Below are 23,331 nucleotides of genomic sequence, written 5' to 3' on the forward strand. Positions count from 1 at the left end.
CATCGCACTCCAGCCTGGGTAACAAGAGCGAAACTCCGTCTAAAAAAAAAAAAAGAAAAGAAAAAAAGAAAACAGCCAGGCACAGTAGCTCACACCTGTTATCCCAGCACTTGGGGAAGTCAACTGGATCACGTGAGTTCAGGAGTTTGAGACCAGCCTGGCCAACATAATGCCGAAACCCCATCTCTATTAAAAATACAAAAATTAGCCGGGCATGGTGGTGCACGCCTGTAACCCCAGCTGCCTGGGAGGCTGAGGCAGGAGAATCAATTGAACCCAGGAGGCAGAGGTTGCAGTGAGACCAGATTGTGCCACTGCACTCCGGTCTGGGTGACAGAGTGAGACTCTGCCTAAAAAAAAAAATAAAAAGAAAAGATAAAGAAATAAATGGATAAAAATTAAAAAGAGCCCTATTTTATTTATTTTATTTTTTGAGACAGGGTTTCAATCTTGTTGCCTAGGCTGGAGTGCAATCGCACGATCTCAGCTCACAGCAACCTCTGCCTCCCGGGTTCAAGTGATTCTCCTGCCTCAGCCTCCCGAGTAGCTGGGATTACAGGCATGTGTCACCACACCCGGCTAATTTTTTATTTTTAGTGGAGACGAGATTTCTCCACTTTGGTCAGGCTGATCTCAAACTCCCAACTTCAGGTGACCCGCTTGCCTCAGCCTGCCTGCCAAAGTGCTAGAATTATAGGCGTGAGCCACCGCGCCCAGCCTGAAAAAACAACTCTATTTAAACACTATGGATTGTTTTGGATAATGGAGTATACCCTAACACAGAGGTGTGCTTAAAATTCTAGGAGCCACAGAACAAAGCTCCATCTTAAATAAATAGTTCAGATCACTGAATAGCTCATAGATCTTTCCAGTAAGGGTAGTATGGAACACTCCTCTCTGTTCCACAACTTGGACTATGCCACTACAGGGTCGTTTATATATACCATTAGAACCTTCCCTAGGGAACATAAGGCAGTGTCTAAAGATAGTTTTCACTGTCACAACTAATAGCAGGGAGGCTGTGCTAGCAGCATCTAGGTGATGGAGGCCTAGGATGCTGCTAAGCATCTTACAAATCACAGGACAGCCCCCTATAACGAAGAAGTATTTGGTCCCAAATGTCAACAGTGCCAAAGCTGAAAACCTCTACACTGGTCAAAGACCTAACTTTAGCCAATGACTGCGCAAAGTTAGTACAAGAGCCTAGCCATTTCTACCCCTTGTGGCATTCCTCTATTAGGCAATCTGAGTGGGCAGAGACTTTTGACAGGTGTGCATTGCAGTCTGATGGCTCCCCATACTCAAACATGTTCCCTTCTCTATTTCGTCACAGGCATTACTCCCCTAATAAGCCCTTTGCCCTCCAACCCCACCTCTGTCTGCTTCCTGTAGAATCCAGCTAGTACATAAATTAACATTCACATCGATACTGGAGTGTGCATTCACACTGATGGAGAAGCAAGAACCACTGGGGGAAGAGACTTCCAATAAACAAACCAAAATGGTAAAAATCCTAGACTTCTGTACTATCCAGGTATTCCATAACAACCGTCTATTATTTATATATAATAAAAAAGCACATTCCCAGGTACTAAGAAACTAAAAGATCAGACAATGGACTTCACAGACATTTCATAAACTCAGCTTCCTCGTTTGTTAAATAAAAGTTGTACTAGGCCAGGTACAGTGGCTCACGCCTGTAATCCCAGCACTTTGGGAGGCTGAGGCAGGTGGATGAGGAGGTCAGGAGTTCAAGACCAGCCTGACCAACATGGTGAAACCCCGTCCCTACTAAAAATACAAAAATTAGCTGGGCGTGGTGGTGGGCACCTGTAATCCTAGCTACTGGGGAGACTGAGGCAGGAGAATGCCTTGAATCCGGGAAGTGGAGGTTTTGGTTAGCCGTGATCGCACCATTGCACTCCAGCCTGGGCAACAAGAGTAAAACTCTGTCTCGTAAAGAAAAAGAAAAAGAAAAGTTATATTATTAATAGTTTAAAAACTTTTAGAAGAGACAGACTACAGAGCCCATTCAGTTTGCCCTCCTGCTTTCAGAGATGAGACTAATGTCCCAGACAGAATGACAAAAACTGGGCAAGCAAAGCACTGTTGTTGGCCTTGATTCTCAATGCCTGGGTCCATTTCTCTTTCCAAGTACAATGTAAATGCACCTAAATGCAGAAAGCATATTAAGCAAACAGTTCCAAAAAGGCTATAATATTAAGATTATTCCAGTAACTATTCAAAATCTAGCCCTTCAAACCTTTGACATATACCCTCACCTGGACTCTATAGAAACTGCTCTTGATTTATCAGTCAACGATGATCACAAATTGCAGGATCTGACCACCCCCAAAATTCCCATCATCACTCCATCAGCATTTCTTCTCCTCAGTAAAAGTACCTAGAACTATCCCTTTAATGCTGGTGTTCCTGGTGCCCCATCATCCAATCTTCTCACTCTGTACCAGTGGATACACATTAGAATTTCTGGGGGAGCTTTCGAAAAATCCTGGTGCCCAAGTCCAGCTCAGGTGCATCATAATCTTGGGAAAGAAGGAGTGGGGATTGGGGTCCTGGAAATGTCTGTCTGGTTTTGTTTGGTTTTAAGCACTCCAGCTGATTCCAATGTGCAGGCAGGGCTAAAAAAACATTCCTCCATCCAGTCTTCTTGATCTCCTCCTTTCTTCCCACATCCATTTCCAGCCTCAGGCTCTTTCCAAACTCCAAACCTATATATTCTCTTGCCTTCTAGACCTGCATATTCACAAGCACCTCTGATTCAAATAATCAACATTCACAGAAGTGTTATCTTCTCCTATATCTGTTCTTTAATTGCTTGTTTCAATGGATAAAAAATATCACCTACTCATTGAATGAGCAAACTTTCTCTGTAAAGAGCCACACAGTAAATATTTGGCTCTGCAGGCCAAAGAGCCTTTGTTTACTATTACTCATCTCTGTTGTTGTGGCACAAAAGCAGTCACAGATATGTAGTTGCAGCATAGCTGTATTCTTATAAAACTTTACTTATGAACATTAAAATGTTAATTTTATATAATTTCCACATGTCACAAAATGGTATTCTTCTTTTGATTTTTTTCCCCAACCATTCAGAGATGTAAGAAACATTCTTAGTTTGTGGGCTATGCAAAAACTGGCAGTGGGTTGTAGTTTGCCAACCAGGTCTACCCCCTTGCCAAGCTAGAAATCCTAGTTGTCCCAATTACTTTCTTTCCCTTAGCCACCAGAGTCAACCGTTAACTCTGTCACAAAATACTTTAACAGTTTATGGCCTCCCCCAAGTTGACATTAAGATCCTTGAGGATGAGTGGAGGTTTCAGTGAGCTATGATTTTGCTGCTGCACTCCAGCTTGGGTGGTAGAGCGAGACCTTGTCTCTAAAAAATAAAAAGATCCTTGAGGGTAAGGATTGTGTCTTAATATTATCCACAGAAGCCTAGCAGAGTACCTAGAACACTGTAAGCAATTTTCCTTTAAGTCTTTCCCCTAGTTCAAACCACACAGAAAGTCCACCACCATGAAAGGCCCTTATATATCCTACTAATTTGAATCTTTATTTTTTAGTTTAACTTTTTATTGAACTTTGTAGCAAGGTTTAAAGGAAGAAAAAAACAGTAAATTTTAAAATGCATTAAATAAAGGCTCAGGCAGACATGGTCCATATTTCTTATTAAGCACAAATAATAATAATCACTGCTATTCAATTCTTTAACAACTGCTTAATTTCTGTTTTCTGGGTATTTTTTCTGCTTAGAAATTTGTGACAGTCAGCCGGGCGTGGTGGCTGACGCCTATAATCCAAGCACTTTGGAGGCCAAGGCAGGTGGATTACCTGAGGTTGGGAGTTCAAGACCAGCCTGACCAACATGGTGAAACCGTGTCTCTACTAAAAATACAAAATTTAGCTGGTGAAACCTCATCTTTAAAAAAAAAAAAAAAAAAAAAATTTGAGACAATCGACTTGGTCAAATCTTGGATGATGTCAATACATGGCTGATTACCAATTACAGATAATCAGAACACATCGAAAAGCGGCAGCTCAACAAGGATCAGAATAAAAATAGGTATTATATATTAAAGTACTTACTATGTGTCAGACACTGTATCAAACTGTACAATGTACATTATTTAAGGTTATCTTCAAAACAGTACAGGAAATAGATACTTCACCTTGAAGATACTACCAATGAAGAAACTATGGCACAGAGTAGTTATTAACAAATAACTTGTCCACAAATGACTAGTACACGGCAAAACTGAGACTCAAACCCAGGTGTATATGACTCCAAAATCTACTCTCACCTACTGACTACATAAAGCCTGTATTTCTTGTATGTCAATGACCACAAGAGGAAAAAAGCTTTTTCCAAAAAGGGCTGAATGAAAAGTTTTAAAGCCCTGTTTGAAATGTATCATAACTGTCATATACTCCTATGTATGGTGCAATGTACACAGCCAGTGAGGCTTTCCAATCATGGTCTAATTAAATAAATAAAACAAATGGGAAGAGTCAATTTGTGGATATGGCAGACCCTCCTAACCCAAAGATGGGAAATAAAACCCTGTCCACAAATCAAAGAGAATCCACAAATAAAACAGTAGTACCAACCCCTACTGTTAACAGAGCCATTAATAGTAAGTCCCATGTTTACTACGGCAACCACTAGTCTTGTTACTCACTATGTTTCTGTCTTTTTGCTTCCTCAGGAAGCAAGACAGGAAAATTGCTCTCCTGATCTATTTCATGAAGAAGAGCTTTCATTTAAAAATAAGAGTGTTATAACTGAATACATAGCCAGGCACAGTGGCGTGTGCCTGTAGTCCCCAGCTACTCCAGAGGCTAAGGCAGGATCAGCTGAGCCCAAGAGTCAGAGTTTAGCCTGGGCACCCTTTCTCTAGGCTTTCTCCAGACAGGTAACAAAAAACATTATTTTAAATTTAATATAATTTAAAAAGAAAAAAAAAGAGTATTAGCCTTCCGACAAAACCATTTGTTTAAAAGTTAAAAATATTAATAAGATCAATAATCTGCTTAAAAAAAAACAAGGTAACTGAGGTTAAGTAGATTTCCATCTCTTTTGATAGATGTCAATACTGTTCAGATGTTGTTTATTCAAGGAGTTAGTGCCAAGTTTAAAATGATTGAAGAATTAGCTTCTATGAACAGTCTGTGTTGAATAACTACAGGCAAGAAGCTGAAAAAATACTAATACCTAAAGCGGAATCTCGGATATGTTATCACTGATAATGGTAAAAATATGTGTGAAGTAGAAAAAAGCTTAGTTAGGTAATTTACAAAACTTGTGAAGATGTAAGGTGGTTATTAATGTTTTTTCATCAACAGGTATTCTATGAAAAATATCTGAATTTATCATGAATTATTAAACCAACCACGTTAATGGTGAACTTCATTCACTGTCACGGGCTTAATCACTGTCAGAAATAGAAGCTGAAAAACCTGACTTACCCGGGCACACAGCAGTTTGATGGCTGAGCTGTAGTAAAGTTTTATCATGCTCTTTTTTTCTTTTCAGCTTGGAGCTGAGATTGAAATTTTTCATAACAATAAGACTGCTTTCAGACATTATGACCAAATAATAAATGGCTTTGAGAATTAGCTTTTGCTGCAGATTTTATAATATTTAGTAAATTCAACTTAAAACTATTGGACACATAGCACTTATATATGAAACAAACTATTCATTTACACAACTAATTTTTGAATCATAAACGTTTAGCTGCTTTACATACTTTGCATGCTATCAAAAGTTAAAACAAGAAGTGAGATCTCCATTTCCAAACAAATTTGCAAGTAGATATAGTTTCTTAGTTCAAACTACAGTTCCAGAATAATTTTTAGGACCTTAATGCAGCAAAGAAATTTCTATATTTAAAAATCTATTTAACAGTGCAACTGTGGAGCTTCTGTCTAACCTTCCATCGGAATTAATTAAGCAGCAATGTAATGATATACTAAAAGGCAAATGTTATAAGAAAAATCTAATTCTATGAATGCTTCCTGAGTGATTAATATGCTAAATTAAAATAATATGGTTATGGGCTGGTATCAATTATTTGACATGTCTGTGTGAAGAGATGTCAAAGATGAAATATGCAAAATCTTATTACAGATCTGCATTAATAGATGAATACTTACAATCAATTTTGATGATTATTTACTGAATAGGAAGCACTATTCAATAGTTCAGCACTCTGAACACCAATTAAGCAAAATGTTATCACTCCAGAAATATCTCCAGTCTTCTCATTAGTATACCTATATTTCAAAAAATTGTGTTTACTATTTTAAATTTAATCAATAAGAAATTTTTCAAAATTTGTTTTCTCTCTTGTTATATGAGAACCTACATACTACCCTTGATTCTACTTCAGCCTACAAAATCTAAAATATTTACTAACTGGCCCTTTATAGAAGGGTCAGATAATTGCTTTTTTGGAGAAAGATTTTCTTCAGGCTAAGCATAGAAAAGTTTGTCCTCTATCTCCTTCTGGGATTGGACTCACAACACAAATAGGACTCAGGGCTGACTGGTTACATGAAAAAGTATAGTAAATCAGAACTTTTTTTTTTCTTTTCTTCCCCCCCCCCCGCTAAGACAGGAGTTTCACCATGTCGGTCAGGCTGGTCTTGAACTCCTGACCTCAGGTGATCCGCCTGCCTTGGCCTCCAAAGTGCTTGGATTACAGGTGTGAGCCACCACGCCCGGCCATAAATCAGGTAATTTTAAAAATGTAACTGAAATATTTGATTTTTACTTAAAACAAATACATATCGCCGGGCGCGGTGGCTCAAGCCTGTAATCCCAGCACTTTGGGAGGCCGAGGCGGGTGGATCACAAGGTCAAGAGATCGAGACCATCCTGGTCAATATGGTGAAACCCCGTCTCTACTAAAAATACAAAAAAGTAGCTGGGCATGGTGGCACATGCCTGTAATCCGAGTGACTCAGGAGGTTGAGGCAGGAGAATTGCCTGAACCCAGGAGGCGGAGGTTGCAGTGAGCCGAGATCGCGCCATTGCACTCCAGCCTGGGTAACAAGAGTGAAACTCCGTCTCAAAAAAAAACAAACAAACAAAAAAAAAAAACAAAAAAACACAAATACGTATCATCTGCCAATATTAAGGTAGAAAACCAGCGCCTCTTCTTTAAGTAGATTTCTGCTAATTAATGTTTCAGATATTCTCTCCTGCATATCCATTACAGATATATCATATCTATAATACACACTAGTGATACCAAATTTCAGTTTCTTTAAATGGAACAAGAATCTAGGCAACTGTGAGACAAATGAGTACAGAACATTTAAAAAGAGTTTTATAATTTCCACCCCTAATCTTTCAAAATATTCATGCTCACAATTAATAAGACAGTATGGCTGGACATGGTGGCTCACACTTGTAATCACAGCACTTTGGGAGGCAGAGGCGGGCAGGAGTTCAAGATCAGCCTGTCCAATATGGTGCAACCCTGTTTCTACTAAAAAAATACAAAAATTAGCTGGGTGTGGTGACACACACCTGCAGTCCCAGCTACTCGGGAGGCTGAGGCAGGAGAATCGTTGGAACCTGAAAGGCAGAGGTTGCAGTGAGCCAAGATCGTGCCACCGCACTCCAGCTCGGGCAACAGAGTGAGACTCCATCTCAGAAAAAAAAAAAAAAAGACAGGAATTTGGGGGAAAGGGGGATCTGTATTTATCCAACTTGCTCAATTCGTTCAAGATGTACAACTTAATTTTCCTAAAAACTACTTTTTGCAGTCATATTTCATTAGTTTATATAATGTTTAATTATAAAATCACAGTAATAAATGTAACTGGCATGAACAGCTTTGGAACAAACATACTGACTCCTGGAAATTTAAAATTCAACTAGTGAAAGCGGAAAGCAAGATGTACTAGAGAACAGCCAACCAGCTATAAGTGTTCAGCTTTTCTTAGGAAACATTCAGTATATTCTAAAGGAGTAATAAAGAGTATAGTTATTTCTGTAATTTTATTATATATACTCTAAATCAGCAATCCCCAACCTTTTAGGCACCCAGGGACCAATTTCGTGGAAGACAATTTTCCATAAAACCGTGGGGTGGGGGATACGCTCTCAGGTTTCGGGATGAAGTAGCAACATCTCAGATCATCAGGCATTAGTTGAATTCTCATAAGGAGAGCACAACCTAGATCCCTGGAGTGCAGTTTGCAATGGAGTTTGCAGTCCTATGAAAATCTAACGCTGATGCTGATCTGACAGGAGGTGGAGCTCAGGTGTTATGCTCCCTGGTCTAATGCCCAACTGCTGTGTGGCCCAGTTCCTAACAGGCCAGTCTGTGGCCTGGGGGTTGGAGACCCCTGCTCTATATAGTTTGGTGATTATTTGAGTATAGTCTAAATTAGAAATATTTATGTATTTTTTACCAAACAGCCCACTGTTACAGGAATTGATCATTTTCTCTCTGATTTTTAAATGCCACTTTCAGCTGGGCGCAGTGGCTCACGTCTGTAATCTCAGCACTTTGGGAGACTGAGGCAGGTGAATCAAGAGGTAAGGGGTTTCAGACCAGCCTGACTAATATGGTGAAACCCCATCTCTACTGGAAAACAAAAAACAACAAAAAAAAAAAACAAAAAACTGGGTGTGGTGGCGCACCTCTGTAATTCCAGCTACTCAGGAAGCTGAGGCAGGAGAATTGTTTGAACATGGGAGGCAGAGGTTGCAGTGAGCTGAGATTTCGCCACTGCACTCCAGCTTGGGCAACAGAGTGAGACTTTGTCTCAAAAAAAAAAAAAAATTTTTTTTTAAATGCCACTTTCAACATATTCCTTTTGTCTTTTTTCATTTTACTCCTTTCTTTTTTATTTTTTAGACAGACTTTCACTCTTGTCACCCAGGCTGGAATGCAGTGGCACCATCTTCACTCAGTGCAACCTCTGCCTCCCATGTTGAAGCAATTCTCCTGCCTCAGCCTCCCAAAGTTGCTGGGATCAAAGGCACCTGCCAGCCAGGATGCCCCGCTCATTTTTTTTTTCTTTTTATATTTTTAGTTGAGACGGGGTTTTACCATATTGACCAGGCTGGTCTTTAACTCCTGACCTCAGGTGATCCACTCACCTCAGCCTCCCAAAATGCTGGGATTACTGGCATGAACCACTGCACCTGGCCTTTCATTTCACTCCTTCCTACATACTAACACTTTCATATTTGAAATTCCCGTACATATTCAGGTATGTTTCTGGACTTTCTATTTTTCTCTAATTACTTGTCTATTCTAACACAGATGCCAAACTGTCTTAAATATCTTTAACTTTATGATATAATTTACTGTCTGCAGGGTCAAGTGTCACACACCCTTCCCCCCTCTACTGCCCACCAATTATTACATTTTAAAATTTTCTAAACCATTGAATGTACTCTTCTAAACGAACTCTATAGGCAATTTGTCAAGTTCTCAAAAAGGTTCACCCCACTGGACTTACAAATCAGTTTGTATTAAATCTGCAAAATAATTTGGGAAGCAATGATATCTGTCCAATATCTTGGTAATATTTTATATCTGTTAAAAAAAATCCTAGAGTAACGCTCTATAGTTTTCTTCAAATTAGTCTTGCCTACTTCTTATTAATTTGCATTCTCTCTTCTCTGTTTTTGTATCATTTAAAAATTTTAAAAATTCTGCTGGTGTGGCATTTAACATGAATTTAATTTTCTAAGCATACACAGACTGGGCGCCCGGGCTCATGTCTATAATCACAGCACTTCATAAGGCCAAAGCAGGAGGATCAGTTGAGCCCAGGAGTTCAAGACCAGCCAGGGAATCATAGCAAGACCCTATCTCTATAAAATAAAAATTAGCTGGGTATGGTGGCACATATCTGTGGTCCTAGCTACTCAAGGGAAGCTGAGGTGGGAGGATGGCTGGAGCCCAGGAGGTTGAAGCTCCAATGGGCCATGATTGCGCCACCACATGCCAGCTTGGGTGGGTAAAAGAGCAAGATCCAGTCTCAAAACAAACAAACAAACAAAAAACAAAAAACAAACAGAACAGGTCACCCTCACTTCATCACCCTCTTCCACCCGTATCCATCCAAAACAGGAAGCTGTTGAGGGAAGAAGAAGATGTGTTTTATTCACCTTTGTAATCTTAACACCAAGCATGTAGTAATCAATCAATGTTTACCAAATTGACAAATATCTTGCTAAGTTATGAAAACCCACCAGGCAAATCCCTAAAAGGGATAGAAAAACAGATGGCTTATTCTTTTGGGGTAGGGCTAAATCTGTCATCTCTTATAAACCTAAAACAAACATGCCTTCCTTCCTTTAAATGTCTTTCACAAATAAGTTCTGTACAAACCTCCTCTGAATTTATTTTCCAGCCTTTACAATCCCATCAGTAAATTTTTTTTTTTTTTTTTTTTTTTTTTTTTTTTTTTTTTTTTTGAGACAGAGTTTCGCTCTTGTTACCCAGGCTGGAGTGCAATGGCGCGATCTCGGCTCACCGCAACCTCCGCCTCCTGGGTTCAGGCAATTCTCCTGCCTCAGCCTCCTGAGTAGCTGGGATTACAGGCACGAGCCACCATGCCCAGCTGATTTTTTGTATTTTTAGTAGAGACGGGGTTTCACCATGTTGACCAGGATGGTCTCGATCTCTCGACCTCGTGATCCACCCGCCTCGGCCTCCCAAAGTGCTGGGATTACAGGCTTGAGCCACCGCGCCCGGCTAAATTTTTTTTTCTTTTTTTTAAGTTAGGGTCTCACTCTATTGCCCAAGCTGGAGTGTAGTGGCATTATCATGGCTCACTGCAGCCTCAAATTCCTGGGCTCAATTGATCCTCCTGCTTCAGCTTCCTGAGTAGCAAGAGCTACAGGGATGTAACCACCGTGCCCAACTAATCTGTGTTTTTGCAGAGTCAGAGTCTTGCTATGTTGCCCAGAGCAGTCTTGAACTCCTGGCCTCAAGCAATCCCCCCATCTTAGCCTCTCAAAGCACTAGGATTACAGGCATCAGCCACTATGCCCAGCCAATAATTTTATTTCTTATATATAAATGGAACAGCCAAAATTTGCTGAGTGTTCCCTATAAGCCAGGCACTTTACACAATTTTGCTCATTTACTCCACATGAAGTGGACATTATTTACAGGTTGTGTATCCCTTATCCAAAATGCTTGGAACCAGAAGTGTTTTAGATTTCAGGTTTTTTAAGATTTAGGAATATTTGCATTACACTTACCAATTGAGCATGCTTAACCCAAAAATCCAAAATCCAAAATGCTCCATGGAATGGGCATTTCCTTTGAGCAGTCATGTAGGCATTCAAAACGTTTTGGATTTTGGAGCATTTCAGATTTCAGATTAGCAACATTCAAACTGTACTATTTCCCATTTTGCAGATGAGAAAACTGAGGCACAGAGAGGTTATGTAACTGGCACAAGGTCACATACCCAAGAAATAGCAGAGATGCGATTTCAACCCAGGCAGTCCAGCTTTAAAATCCACAAAATATTAAGAATTCATATTATTTCATATTTTTTCATTAGTGATTTGGTTTTAATGGGCCAGGTGAAAAGCTTCATTGTGCTCATTAGAAAGCTCAGCACATCTACAACTCAACATTTTGAACTCTTAAAAACAAAAAATAAAACACTTAAATTAGAATTAGTAAAATTCTCAAATTAAAAGCAAATCTTCAATATTCTAAAAAAGAAACAAACCAATTGTTCTAAATTTTATAGGCCCTTCTGTTTAAATTAGACATAAACCTTGTCTAATTTAAATCACTTGAGTTAAATCACTGCAGTTTTGTTTGGTAAGCTGTTAATACTTAACGGAATCATTTAAATCGATTCAACAATGTTCCCAAGCCTCCTCTAAGATGACCTGGAATCATTTGGCATCAATCTGCCCAAAATGTATTATTAAAGAATCTCATGCTTTTAAAAGAAAGAATCAGACCAGTGCTGGCAGCTGCCAAGAATGAGTTTACTGCCTGGTTTCCATGACTGCATCAATCTGGGACCAGCATAAGAGAGAAGACATATCCTTGGAAACCAACTCGTTGCTCCTCTCAATTAAGAAAGGGAGTAGGAAAAAAACAGAGAAATAAAGCTTCAGAATAATTTGTGTTGAAAGTGCCCGTTGCACATGATAACCATGGGTGAAGGTCGTTCTAATCTAAATTGTGGGAAAGTTATGAGGTGCTTAGTGTTTACCAAGAATATCTTATGCTCTGTATACAATATTTTGGTTTCAATCTTTAAAAAAAAAAAATCACAGTAAGCTCGGCATGGTGTCTCAGGCCTGTAATCCCTGCACTTTGGGAGGCCGAGGCAGGTGGACCACCTGAGGTCAGGAGTTTGAGACCAGCCTGGCAAATATGTGAAAACCCATCTCTAGTGAAAATACAAAAATTAGCTGGGCATAGTAGTGTGCACCTGTAGTCCCAACTACTCAGAAGGCAGAGGTTGTAGCGAGGCAATGAGGCAGGCCACTACACTCTAGCCTGGGCAACAGAGAACGAGACTCTGTATCAAAAAAAAAAAAAAAAAAAAAATCGCAATGGAAGTTGTACCAATAAGATTGGGAACAATATTTACTGCTACTCAGTATCTTCACTGTTTAATTGCATGCTAACACCTGAATTCTCCACATACATCCTGTATACTCTTGAAGTACTCTTTGTTTTAGGTATTATATACTGTAAAATTTCAAAACAGAAGATTTTTCCAAATTAGGGAGCAGAGTCAATATACTTACAATAATACCTACACTTTATAACATAAGTAATAGTTTCATTCATCTCAACTACATTTCTAAGGCAAGAACTTACAATAAAGTGCAAATGAGTTGTAACAACATATATTAAATATAATCTCCCAGGTTTCCTTAAACCAGGAGTCATACTACCCCTCCTTCCCTGGAGCTATAAATATACTTCCTGCCATCAATAGCAACGGCTGGAGCAACCTCTCTGTTCAAAAGAACTAAAAATACATTATTGTATATATCCGCCCTTCAGCTACCCACCCACCATTACAAGAGGAACTGGCAGAGGGAAATGTAAAAGCTGTGTAAAGTTCAGCTGAGAGCAGTACAGACTGTAATTTTCCTCAAGAAAAAGAAAAAAAAAAAAAAAAAAAAAAAAACAGAAAAAAAAGGAAAAACAAAACAAAAACAAAAACAAAAAAACAAGGCCATGGGTGGTGGCTCACGCCTTGTAATCCCAACACTTTGGGAAGCCAAGGTGGGTGGCTCACGAGGTCAGGAGTTCAAGACCGGCCTGGTCAACATGGTGAAACCCCATCCCTACTGAAAATACAAAAATCAGCCAGGTGCAGTGGCAGGAGCCTATAATCCCAGCTACTTGTGAGGCTGATGCAGGAGAATCCCTTGACCCAGGAGGAAGAGGTTGCAGTGAGCCAAGATCGTGACACTGCACTCTAGCCTGGGCTACAGAGCAAGACTCCATCACAAAAAACCCAAAACAACAACACAAAATTAGGCTAGCTCCAAATGAATGATGTCTAGGGAGGTAACAATCTACTATTTCAGGGTCAGAATAAAGTTTTCAAATTTTGGAGAAGCCTGCTATTAATTTTTTTTTTTTTTTTTGAGAGACAGGGGTCTCTATATCACTCAGGCTGGTCTCAGACTCCTGGGCTCAAATGATCTTACTGCTTCAGTCTCCCAAGTAGGAAAAGCTTTTTTTTTTTTTTTTTGAGATGGAGTTTTACTCTTGTTGCTCAGGCTGGAGTGCAATGGCACAATCTGGGGTCACTGCAATCTTCACCTCCTGGGTTCAAGCAATTCTCCTGCTTCAGTTCCTGAGTAGCTGAGATTACAGGCACCCACCACCACACCCAGCTAATTTTTTGTATTTTTAGCAGAGACAGGGTTTCACCATGTTGGTCAGGCTGATCTCGAACTCCTGACCTCAGGTAATCTACCCACCTTGTCCAGCTGAGCAGCTTTTCTTGATCACAGTTATATTTTGTATTTCATTAAATGTTACTTGAGGACTGGTATTATTTAATTAAACCACAGTAATGGAAATTTATGAATATCAAAACCATGCAAACTGAGTACTACTTTTGTGTAACAATGGCTCGTGGAACTTGAATGGGTAATCGGCCAGCTCATTCAGTGGGGCTGAAGCCAAGAAAATGGCCTGCATGGTCAGGAGATTGTTACCAACAGAAAGATGAGCAAAAAGGACAACAAGAGAGAGAAGCACAGTGGCACAAGCCTGTGGTCCCAGATGCTCGGGAGTCTGTGGCTAGAGAATGGCTTGAGGCCAGAGTTTAACGCAACACTGAGCTGTAATCCTGCTACTGTGCTACAGCCTTAGTGACAGGGCAAGACACCATTTAAAGAATGAATGAAGTAAAAAAAAAAAAAAAAAAAAGCCAGATTTTTCTTTTTCTTTCTTTCTTTTTTTTTTTTTTTTTTTGAGATGGAGTCTCACTCTGTTGCCCAGCTGGAGTGCAGCAGTGCTATCTTAGCTCAGTGAAGCTCCCACCTCCTGGGTTCAAGTGATTCTCCTGCCTCAGCTTCCTGAGTACCTGGAATTATGGGCACCCACCACTACAATGCCTGGCTAATTTTGGAACTTTTAATAGAGATGGGGTTTCATTATGTTGGCTAGGCTGGTCTCAAGTTCCTGACCTTAAGTGATCCACCTGTGTTGGCCTCCCAAAGTGTTGGGATTATAGGCATGAGCCACCATGACATTTTTTAATGTCAGAAAAGGTAAACGCTGGAAAAAATCCTATTGCATTGGATTATAATTAAAAGTATTGGAATGAAATCATGGCTTTAAATATTTATAGGCAGATACAGATGTATTTATGTATGTATAGACATGCATGTGTATCTGTATATTCATTCTTGATATTCTGTAATTGATGATTTGGCATCTTGAAACTATGGGCCAAATTAACAACCAAAGTTATTTACATTCATACCATCCTGTGTTTTTGAGGCTGCACAAAAATCATACTACAAACCCTCCAACCACAAATGTCAACATTTGTGTTTCTCTTTCTGCTCAATAGGGGATGTCCCACCTAACAACTTTCTAGCACTTTAAACAAACAAACAAACAAAAATCTCACCCATGTTTTCCTCTGATTCATTCTGCCTCCTGACCCACCCTGGTGCTTCCCCATGTGGTCCTGCATAGTATGGTGTGCCTCCTAATTCAGAACTGTGAGTAATACATTTTCAATGGTATTGGCCTCTCTATGTCATTCATACCTATGAATTAAATTCTGGTACATTTTATTTATTTTTTGAGTCAGAGTCTCACTCTGTCTCACTGTAACTAGGATTCCAGGTGCGTGCCACCATACCCAACTACTTTTTGTGTTTTTTGGTAGAGGTGGGGTTTCACCACATTGGCCAGGCTGGTCTTGAACCCCTGATCTCAAGTGATCTGCCAGCAGAACATACCTAGTAGTGCACAAATTTTATTCTCTAAGTACATTCACTAATAAAAGGAACCAGGGTTCCCTGACAGAATTACTGATTCCAGGACTGAAACAACCAAAGTACAGATGAGCATAGAAAAAAAAAAATTTTTTTTTTTTTGAAACTGGGTCTCACTGTCATCCAGGCTGGAGTGAGGTGGTGCAATCTCAGCTCACTGAAACCTCCACCTCCTATGTTCAAGTGATTCCCCTGCCTCAGCCTCCCTAGTAGCTGGGACCACAGGTATATACCACCATGCCTGGCTAATTTTCATATTTTTAGTAGAGATGAGGTTTCACTATGTTGGCCAGGCTGGTCTCTAACAGGCCTGACCTCAGATGATCTACCAGCCTAGGCCTCCCAGAGTGCTAGAATTACAGGCATGAGCCACTGCGCCCAGCCCACAGAAAATCTTATTGTTCAAAAAAGTAAGAAAAAAGTGATCAAAGAATGATGGGGACATGGCCAGGTGTGTTGGCTCATGCCTGTAATTTCAGCACTTTGAGAGGCCAAAGCAGGCAGATCACCTGAGGTCAGAAGTTTGGGGCCAGCCTGGCCAACAAAGATGGGTGAAACCCCATCTCTACTAAAAATACAAAAATTAGCTGGGCGTGGTGGCAGATGCCTGTAATCCCAGCTACTTAGGAGACTGAGGCAGGAGAATCACTTGAACCCAGGAGGTGGAGGTTGCGGTGAGCTGAAACCGCACCATTGCAGTCCAGCCTAGGTAATAAGAGGGAAACTCCATCTCAAAAAAAAAAGAATGAAGAGGACATGTTAAAAAGGACACACAAACTAGCTTGAAAGGGTTCCCACTAGCCAAATGTGAGACAAGTGGAATATCACAACAAATGAAAAATAAACAAAATCAGAATTATTGAGGCCAGGCGTCCCCAAACTACGGTCCGTGGGCCGCATGCAGCCCCCTGAGGCCATTTATCCGGCCCCCCACCGCACTTCAGGAAGGGGCACCTCTTTCATTGGTGGTCAGTGAGAGAAGCACAGTATGTGGTGGCCCTCCAGCGGTCTGAGGGACAGTGAACTGGCCCCCTGTGTAAAAAGTTTGGGAATGCCTGATTGAAGCTATGCTCATATGTTTAAAAGATTTTTAAAAAGAGAGAGAGAAAGCTTTTCCTTAGAGTGAAATGCCAACTGATTGGCTGGGTGCAGTGGCTCACACCTGTAATCCCAGCACTTTGGGAGGCCGAGGTGGGTGGATCACCTGTCAGGAGTCCGACACCAACCTGGCCAACATGGTGAAACCCTGTCTGAACTAAAAAATACAAAAATTAGCAGGGCATGATGGCAGGTGCTTGTAATCCCAGCTTCTTGGGAGACTAGCTACTGAGGTAGGAGAATCACCTGAACCTGGGAGGCAGAGGCTGCAGTGAGCTGAGATCGAGCCATTGCACTCCAGCCTGGGTGACAAAGCAGGACTCTTGTCTCAAAAAAAAAAAAAAAAAAGAAAAAGAAAAAGAAAAGAAATGCCAACTGATAAATTCAGAAGAAAGGATGAAATATTTTTAATTTACCATCTGGCAACCACTATAATAATTGATTCAGGCACAAATCACCAATGGATGCTAAAACTAAAAAGCAAAAAATTTGATGAGAAGTAAGCTATTTATATAGTCTCAAAGTATCACCTCACAAAATGCATTCTTTTTTTTTTTTTTTTTTTTTTTAAAGACGGGGTCTCACCATGTTGGTCAGGCTGGTCTTGAACTTCTGACCTCAGGTAATCCTCCCGCCTTGGCCTCCAAAGTGCTTGGATTACAGGCATGAGCCACCATGCCTGGCCCACAAAATGCGTTCTTAATAACCAGTATGAAATACTTCTGAACTAATTTTACAGAAACTTGTCAGAAAACATCTCAACCCAGTGATAAAATTGAGCATAACCAGTAATGAGACAAACTGACATGACCCTCCTGATATGATGCAGTGAGAAGAACACAACAATCATGTCTGTGGTATTCCCACCAAAAATGCATAACCTAAATCTGTTCATAAGGAAACATCAGACTAACCCAAGTGGTGGAACATGCTACAAAGTAATTGGTCTACTCTTAAAAAATGTCAAGATCACTGAAAGTAAGGAAAGACTAAGGAACTATTCCAGATTAAAAGAGACTGAAGAGACATGACAACTAAATGCAAGGCATAATCTTGAATGGTCCCTGAATCAAAAATAAATGAAGCAGAACAGGAAATTTTTCGGTTGTTTTCTTGAGGGCGTTTTGCTGGTTTCTGTTGTTTTGTTTTTGCTACAAAGGACGTAATTGGAAGATCAGTGAAATTTGAGTAGGGCCTGGGCTCAGTGGCTCACGCTTGTAGTTCCAGCACTTTGGGAGGCCAAGGTGGGCAGATCATGAGGTCAGGAGTTTGAGACCAGTCTGGCCAACATGGTGAAACCCCATCTCTAATAAAAATACAGAAAATTAGCCAGGTGTGGTGGCAAGCACCTGTAATCCCAGCTACTCAGGAGGCAGAGGTTGCAGTGAGCTGAGATCCTGCCATTGCACTCCAGCCTGGGCAACAAAGCGAGACTCCATCTCAAAATAAATAAATAAATAAATAAATAAAAATAATAAAACAAAAAAAATCTAAAAAAGAAAAAAAGAAATTTGAGTAGGGTCTGTGAATTAGGTGGCAGTACTATATCAATATTATTTCCTGATTTTAATGTATGTGCTACGAAGAGTTAGGAGAGTATCCTTGTTTTCAGGAAACACGTCCTGATTTACAGGTAATACAGCATTATGTTTGCAACTTATTTCTCTCTCTCTTTTTTTTAAAGACGGGGTTTCACCATGTTGGTCTGGCTGGTCTTGAACTCCCGACCTCAGGTGATCTGCCCGCCTTGGCCTCCAAAGTGCTTGGATTACAGGCGTGAGCCACCATGCCTGGCCACAACTTATTTCTCTATGATTCAGAAAAATTATACAGATAGATAGGTAAAGTGAGAAAGAGGAGGCAACTGTAAAACATTAACAACCATGGAATCTGGGTAAAGGATATACTAGGCCAAACAGCAAATAAATACCAACAATTTCCAAGGACTGAAAGTGTACACAGGCCACATTTTTTGTGTGTGTTTTGTTCATTTTGTTTTGTTTTGTTGGTTATTTTTGAGATGGCATCTCCCTTTGTCGCCCAGGCTGGATTGCAGTGGTGTGATCTCAGCTCACGGCAATCTTGGCCTCCCAGGTTCAAGCCATTCTCCTGCCTCAGCCCCCTGAGTATCTGTGATTACAGGCACCCGCCACCAAGCCCGGCTAATTTTTTTTTTTCGTATTTTTAGTAGAGACAGGGTTTCACCATGTTGGCCAGGCTGATCTTGAACTCCTGACCTCAAGTGATCCCCTTGCCTTGGTCTCCCAAAGTAGTGGGATTACTGGCATAAGGCACCACGCCCAGCCTATATTCTTTAACTACAATGTAATTAATCTATAAACCCATTAAAAAAAGATAACTAGAGAAAAACCTATTTGAAAATAAAAGAGACACTTGTAAAAAATATACATGGATCAAAGGAAAAAAAAAAACAGAATGAAAATCAGAAAACAGTCTGACCTGTTATTGAAAAAACCAAACCAAAATATCAGTGATTTGCATCAACATGTAACATAAAAAAGAGAATGTGTATCATGATCAAGTTGTACTGAACATTAAAAATTGGTTAATAAGTTGGGTGTGGTGGCTCAAACCTGTAATCCCAGCACTTTGGGAGGCTGAGGCAGATGGATCACTTAACCAGCAGGGCCAACGTAGTACAACCCTGTCTCCACAAAAATTTGCCAGGCTAGTTACAGGTGTTTGGTGGTGTATACCTGTAATCCCAGCAACTTGGGAGACTGAGGCACGAGAATTGCTTGAACCTGGGAAGCAAAGGTTGCAGTGAGCCAAGATCTTGCCACTGCACTCCAGTCTGGGTTACAGACCAAGACTCTGTCTCAAAATAAATAAAATACACAGTCATCAATACTATAGTTATCATGACAATCTTAAAATGAGGAAAAACAATCCCTGGTCTGGAAGAGATCAGGAGCCTTCAGCAATTAGGTAATATTTCAGCTGGGTCTAAAATAATGTGTAGTAGACCAGGTGCGGTGGCTCACACCTGTAATCCCAGTACTTACGCACTTTGGGAGGCTGAAGTGGGAGGATTACTTGAGGTCAGGGGTCCAAGACCAGACTGGCCAACATGGTGAAACTCATCTCTACCAAAAATACAAAAATTAGTTGGGCGTTGTGGCACATGCCTGTAGCCCCAGCTACTCAGAAAGCTGAGGCATGAGAATCACTTGAACCTGGGAGGCAGAGGTTGCAGTGAGCTGAGACTGTACTACTGCTCTCTAGCCTAGGCGACAGACTGACGCTCTGTCTTAAAAAAAAAAAAAAAAAAAAAAAGTAACAGTGTATTTATTCTAGCTTTTGTTTAATGAATTCATTTTCAGAGAGAAAGACAAACTAAATCTTACACGTACAATCTTTAGCAGTCCTTTTACAGTTAAAGTGAAGACCACAAACTGATGGCACAGTGTGTTTAAAAAAAAAAAAAAAAAAATGGCTGGGTACGGTGGCTCATACCTATAATCCTAGCACCTTGGGAGGCCAAGGCTTGGAAGATGACTCGAGTCCGAGAGTTCAAGACCAGCTTAAGCAACATAGCAAGACTCCATCCCTAAAAAAGTACAAAAATCTTGAAGTTGAACTCATTTAGACTGGTCTTGGAACCTCCAATGCAGCACGGGACCCAACAGATTTACTTCTCTCATTCACACTGCCTACGTAGCCTCAAAAAACATATTTGAATTTGGAACCCCTGACTCACTTAAGGCCAAAAATAAGGAGGATTATGGAGAGAAGAGAAGGAAGAGGCATTTTAAAAACCTGCTGAGTTTTGAGGGCATTATAGAGGCTGAAAGTTTCTGGTTTTAATGTATTTTCCAGTTTTAAAATCACGAAAGAAAATCTACAAAACTGGAAGATAAACACTGAACCAAACATTTCTGTATCAATAAACCTCATATAAAAGTATTCTGCTGTTTGATTATATAACCATTATAACCTATGGCAACCTACTGGTGAAATATGGGAATACCAAAAATAATTAACTACTTTTCACCATGCCATTATCTCCACCATATTAAAAAAAATTTCTTGGAAAAGATACTATCATTATTTTAATTACTCACACGACACTATTTCAAATCCTTGTTAATTTTAGTTCTAGTAGAATACTTACATATTTAATATATGTTATAAATATTAACTACATACTATAGCCTATATACATATGTATCAAAACAATCTTTTGTAGGCAATATATCTGCAAGAAATAAGACACATCTATAATAGACACAAATAATCTTCAAAAACAGTGTACTATGCTTTTGCATACTCTTTGGTCATTGGGTTAGAAGGTCATGTGCCAAGAAGGAAACAGTTCTGGGCTGTCCTTCAAAAGGCAGAATGAAAGATTTCCCAACATGAAGATTTTCGTGAGCCATGGATAAGCAACAATAAACAGCCATCCCTCAATAAAAATAGATCCATATACCATTTGGGGGATGAAAATATAGCTAAGGATTAAATATAATTAAACATATGATATATATGATATGCCATATAAATATACTTGATATATAGATACATAATACATTAAATACAGCTAAGATTAAATATTTCTAATCTAAACTATCATCAAAATGTAAGAACTCTCCAGCTCTCTAAAATGTCCAGTTACTGTGCATAACTCTGTCAGCCACGCTATCTGGCTGCCCTGAGGGATACATGTTGTTCTTGCTGGAGTTATGCAGTTGATTATGCTTTATACTCAGGTCATGTTGTCCTATTTGAAGAGAATACCAGTTCATTCTACAAAGCTATCAATTTGGAATCCACAAGTGTGAAATCTTTAGTATGGTTCTATTGGAGTAAATCCCTCATTCCTACCACAAACCAGGCACTGTATTAGCAGCTAGAGATAATATAACTGCAAAACAAACAAGTCCCATAAATCCCACCCCTCAAAGAGTACCCTGTTTGGTTGAGAAACAAACTAATAAAACTTTGATATTCAAAGAAATGTTCACGAAAACCAAACTTTTCAAGTACCACTGGATACGACTATGATTTATTATATAGGATATAATTAAGACAGAATTGACAATGAGATTCCTTCAAATCTTCATGAATGTATAAAAACAGAATTAATCCTAGCTTCCTTCTGAATACTGAATACCATTTTCACACAGAAAGTATTAATCTCTTCAGGGAGCTGTGGCCTACCTAAAGAAGAAAATAAAGACAGAGTTAGAGGCTGCATGAGGCTTGGCTCACTGAACAGCTAAACCGAACTTAGTCCTAATGTTGCTGAACCCAACCGGGTAAATACAGATGTTCTTTGGCCTACAATGGGGCTATATTCTAATACATTCATCATAAACTGAAAATAACATATAAGTAGAAAATGCATTTAATACCGTGCACCTACCGAATGCCATGGTTAGCCTAGCCTACCTTCAGTATGTTCAGAACACTTACATTAGCATACAGTTGAGCAGAATCACCTGACAACACAGTATACTGTAGAGTATAGTCATTTACCCTCCTGATCACCTGGCTGATTGGGAGGTGCCGTTCACTGCTTCTGCCCAGCACCACGAGAAATTGTCATACTGTATATCATTAGCGCTCTCGCTCGCTCTCTCTCTCTCTCTCTCTCTCTCTCTCTCTCTCTCTCTCTCTCTCTTGAGATGGAGTCTCATTCTGTTGCCCAGGCTGGAGTGCAGTGGCAAGATCTTGGCTCACTGCAACCTTCACTGAGTTCAAGCAATTCTCCTGCCTTAGCCTCTGGAGTAGCTGGGATTACAGGCACCTGCCACCATGCCTCACTAATATTTTTTTTGAGACAGAGTCTCACTCTGTCACCCAGGCTGGAGTAGAGTGGCACGATCTCGGCTCACTGCAACCTTCACCTCCCAAGTTCAAGCGATTTTCCGGCCTCAGCCTCCCAAGTAGCTGGGATTACAGGTGTGAGCCACTACGTCCACCCACCACTAAGCCCAGGTAATTTTTTGTATTTTTAGTATAGATGGGGTTTCACCATGTTGGCCAGGCTGATCTCGAACTCCTGACCTCGTGATTCACCAACCTTGGCCTCGCAAAGTGCTGGGATTACAGGCATGAGCCACCGTGCCTGGCCTAATTTTTATATTTTTAGTAGATACAGGGTTTTACCATATTGGCCAGGCTGGTCTCAAACTCCTGACTCCTGCCTCAGCCTCCCAAAGTGCTGGGATTACAGGTGTGAGCCACCTTGCCTGGCCCAGTTGACTCTCTCTTTTTTTAATTTTGTTTTTTATCTTTTAAACATGGAATTTTGCAGACCCTCTCTATCTGTGGGTTGCACATTCACAGATCAAAAAAATAAATAAAACCATACAATAAATAAAAAATTTTAAATGCAGTATAACAGCTATTTACATAGTATTTGCTTTGTTTTAGCTGTTATAAGTAATCTAGAGATGATTTAGAACCTATAAAATATACAGGAGGATTTGCATAGGTTACATGCAAATATGCCATTTTACATAAGGCACCTGAGCATCCTGGATTTTGATCTCCAAGGGGGTCCTGCAATCAATCACCTGAAGATACGAAGAGACAACTATATTACTATACCTTTTAGACTATCAGGACCCTTCTGAGACTATAAATGTTTAATCTACACATGCCAATGTGTGAATTATCATGTAAGTATATGAATTATCATACAGTAAGAGACTTGATAGAAGCAAAGAATCTATACTGGATCAGAC

At 40.0% G+C, this 23,331-nt stretch overlaps 1 protein-coding gene across 8 annotated transcripts in view; it reads right to left on the reverse strand.

The window, feature by feature from the left end:
- The window catches only part of PTPRA (protein tyrosine phosphatase receptor type A), a 156,863-nt gene that overhangs the window by 120,829 nt on the left and 12,703 nt on the right, over window positions 1–23,331 (reverse strand). Inside the window, exon 1 of one of the 8 annotated variants that reach the window (XM_074406321.1) lies at window positions 1,831–2,037. The exons of the other annotated variants lie outside the window; for them this stretch is intronic. The gene's annotated coding sequence lies outside the window, so the exon portion shown is untranslated. Of the gene's footprint in view, window positions 1–1,830; window positions 2,038–23,331 lie in introns of those variants that run through there. 8 annotated transcript variants of the gene reach the window in all.

This window comes from Saimiri boliviensis, chromosome 9 (genome assembly GCF_048565385.1).
Source record: "Saimiri boliviensis isolate mSaiBol1 chromosome 9, mSaiBol1.pri, whole genome shotgun sequence".
In the NCBI taxonomy this organism is placed as follows: Eukaryota; Metazoa; Chordata; class Mammalia; order Primates; family Cebidae; genus Saimiri; species Saimiri boliviensis.